Raw genomic sequence first — 4,093 nt, forward strand, 5'->3', positions numbered from 1 at the left:
TTTCTTGGCCGCTGGTGGCCGAGGTGGAGGAGCAGCTCCGGAAGAGTCGGTGGCGCCGGGAAAGGGCTAAATCAAAAGGGCGGGGAATCGCGCCCCCCCCCCGGCCCCCCAGGAAATCCTAGCCCCGCTCTGGGCTGGCACGGCTACACCTTCAGTTCCCCGCCGGCACGCATTCTCCTCCGAAGTCCAGACCCGACTTCCTTGCACAAGTGACTTCCTCGTGGTTAGGCCAGCTTGCACCGTGGCTCGCATCCTCTTTCAGCCGAGGCCCTAAATGAGGCCCATGCCAAGTTAGACTTTGGGGTTTCTACTGGGCCTGAGGAACTCACCGCCCTGTGGGTTACAGGAGGTACCTTCGGGGGAACCACAGTCGCTCCTCCAAGTGATGTAAAAACCTCTTCTTCCTTATCAGGCCCTAAGCAAGTTGGTGCCAGTGCCAGATTTCTTACTCCCCCATTTCCTAAAGGCCTGTGTACCCCGGGATTCTGTACCCACTCATGCTGCACTCTTCCTAGCGGGCGATTGGGTTTATACCCAACTTGAAGTTTACAGAGATGGTCACCTAAGTCCTATCCGGGCCTGTGGCTCAGGAAACTCACATTAAGGTCTTGTACTTGTCCATCTGTATTCCTTCTTTAGAAAAATGTCTTCTGCCCATTTTTTATTTTATTTTAATTTTTGTTTGTTAATCCTCACCTGAGGTTTTTTTTTTCCCCATTGATTTTCAGGGAGAGTGGAAGAGAGAAGGAAAGACAGAAAGAAACATCAGTGTGAGAGAAACACATCGATTGGTTGCCTCCTGCACAAGCCCTGCCCAGGGCCTGGGCTGGGGACGAGCCTGCAACAGAGATATGTGCCCTCGATTGGAATCGAACCCGGGCCCTTTGGTTTCCAGGCCGATGCTCTAGCCACTGAAACAAACTGGGGAGGAGAGAGAAATGGAAACATCAAGGATGAGAGAGAATCGTTGATCAGCTGCCTCTTGCAGGCACTCCCCTGGGGATTGAGCCTGCAACCCCGGCATGTGCCTTGACCTTTTGCTTCGTAGGTTGATGCTTAACCTCTGAGCCTCGCCGGCCAGGCTACCCATTTTTAAATCGGATTGTTTTGTGTTTGTTCTTATTTTTTAATTATTATTATTATTATTGTTGCTGTTGAGATGTATGAGTTTTTTATGTATTTTGGATATTAACCCCTTGTCAGATATATGATTTGCAAATACAGTATTTTCTCCCATTCAGTAGGTTGCCTTTTCATTTGTTGATGGTTTTCTTTACTGTACATAAGCTTTTAGTTTGGTGTAGTCCGATTTGTTTATTTTTGCTTGTGTTGCTTTTGCTTTAAATGTCAGAATAAAAAAAACCATCACCAGGACCTGTGTCAAGGAGCTCACTGCTTATGTTTTCTTCTGGGAGTTTTATGGTTTCCAGTGTTGAGTTCAAGTCTTTAATCCATTTTAACTTAACTTTTGTGTTTAGTGTAACATAAAAGTCCAGTTTTATTCTTTTGCTTGTGGCTGTCAAATTTTCTCAACATCATTGATTGAAGGGACTGTCCTTTCTCTATTGTGTGTTCTTGTACAGTATGCCTGTACCATACTGTTTTAATTACTGTAGCTTGGCAATATATTTGAATTCAGAAAGTGTGATGCCTTCAGCTTTGTTTTCCTTAAGAATTTTCTCTAGGAATTTTAAAAAGATCTCCAGGTGATTCTAATGTGCAAACAAGTTTGGGGACTACTGTAACAACAATTGGTAGTAACTTTTTTTTAAGGTACAAATGCCTGAAAGGTAAGAAATATTAAAATAGATTTGACAGCCTAAATCTGATAAAGGACATTAGAAGAAAAATTGGTGAAATTTGAATAAAATCTGTAGATTAGTTAGTGACCTTGCATCATTTTCTGATTTTGACCATTACACTGTTGTTATATAAGAAAATGTCTTTGTTCTTGGAAATACACTGAAGTATTTAGAGGTAAAGGGCATCTTATCTTCAACAAAATAGAATGAATAAAGCAAGTGTGGTAAAATGTTAACATTGGAGAAATCTGGATTAAAGGTGTATAGGAGTTCTTAATACTATTTTTGCATCATTTTAAAAATCTGAAATGATTCCTGAATAGCAAATTAAAAAAAAAATTAACCTTACTGCCTGGCCAGTGTGGTTTGGTGGTTGAATGTTGACCCATGAACCAGAAGGCCACGATTCAATTCCTGATCAGGTCACATGCCTGGGTTTTGGGCTCGATCTCCAGTAGAGGGTGTGCAAGAGGCAGCCAATTGATGATTCTCTCTCATCATCCATGTTTCTATCTCTCTCTCCCTCTCCCTTCCTGTATCTAAAAAAATCAATGAAAACATATATTTTTAAAAATTAACCATATTTACAACCCAATAACAAAAAGACAAATTAAATTGAATTAAAAGAGTAAAAAAATCCATCCTGGCCAGTGTGACTCAGTTGGTTGGAGCATTGTCTCATACACCAAAAGGTCACAGGTTTGAGTCCCAATTAGGGCACATGCCCGGGTTGCAGGTTTATTCTCCGGTTGGGGTGTGAAGAGAGGCAACCGATAGATGTTTCTCTCCCTCACCCTTCCTTTTTCTCTAAAATCAATTAAAAAGAATGTCTTCAGGTGAGAATTTTTTTTTAAAAAAAATTATTTTTAAGTAGAAAATCCAGAATGTGAGAGCATTGATCAGTTTCTTTGAGTCAGTGCATGAAAAAAAGGTCGGAACTACTGCTTCACACTAAAAAGACATAATAACTCAATATGTTTCAATTCTGATTCAAACAAAGCAATGTGAAAAAACCCTTTTTTAGATAATTGAGGAAATTTCAATATAGTTTGGGTATTAGATGATGTTGAGGATTTATTATTGATTTTAGGTGAAATAATGGAATATGGTTATGTAAGAAAATAATTAAATTTTTTAGACGAAGTGAAGTGATATGAAGGCTGGGATATGCTTTAGAGTACTCAAGTAACAAAAAAGAAGGGAGGAGGGGAAGCAAACAGGGATAGATAAAGCAATGGAGGCAAAGTCTGGATAATTATTGAATCTGGAATTTAGGTATAGCTGTGTAGGAAACCTGACAAGCTCAAAAGCTACAGAAGTAACTACACAAAATGATCTGATTATACATTCCTAACTGGACAGGCCACAGTGGTAATCACACCCCAGGCTTATATTTTTCTTACTAAAAGGTTAACCTTTGTCTTAAAGGAGTCCCATTCATTGTTCTTATAAATCTAGGATAACAGACCTTTGAAATACCAAAGTAATCTTCTTTCCCAGACCCCTCAAGGCCTACCCACCCTCACAGGCGCATTTTAATGTTAACTATTTCTCTACACTGTAAGTGTTAAATATTAACTCTATGCACTGTACATGTTCAGTGTTAGCTATCCTGTACCCACCAGTGTAAAAGTTTGTCTCTCTCCATTTTGCTCTTTGTCCAAGTCCTAGAGGTTGGACTGCTTTGCTTTCTCCCCACTCCTTAGTCCACACCATCAGAGGATTTCCTGTACCTTCCTTACACATTTCTAACGCAAAACGGCTATTCTCCAGAGCATTTTTTCAATCTGTAGAGGATTTCCTGTACCTTCCTTCACATTCCTAATGCAAAACGGCTATTCTCCAGAGCATTTTTTCAATCTGCTGAGATATTGCTTCTGGGAATATCCTCAGTTTGGTTCAATAATAAACTCATAAACATTTCCTGTAGTTTTGAACTTTCTTTTAAAAAATTTTTTTTTAAAAAATATATTGATTTCAGAGAAGAAGGTAGAGGGGGAGAGAGAGAGAAACATCAGTGATTTGAGATATTGCTTCTGGGAATATCTTCAGTTTGGTTCAATAATAAACTGTAATACACTCTTATAAAAATGTCCTATAGTTTTGAACTTCCTTTTTAAAATTTTTTAAAAAATATACTGATTTCAGAGAGGAAGGGAGAGGAGGAGAGAGATAGAAACATTAATGATGAGAGAGAATCATTGATCTACTGCCGCCTGCATGCCCCCTACTGAGCTCGAAACCCAGGCATGTGCCCTGACCGGGAATCAAACCATCACTTCTCGGTTCAT

Source organism: Myotis davidii, unplaced genomic scaffold (genome assembly GCF_000327345.1).
Source record: "Myotis davidii unplaced genomic scaffold, ASM32734v1 scaffold247, whole genome shotgun sequence".
NCBI classification, from domain to species: domain Eukaryota; kingdom Metazoa; phylum Chordata; class Mammalia; order Chiroptera; family Vespertilionidae; genus Myotis; species Myotis davidii.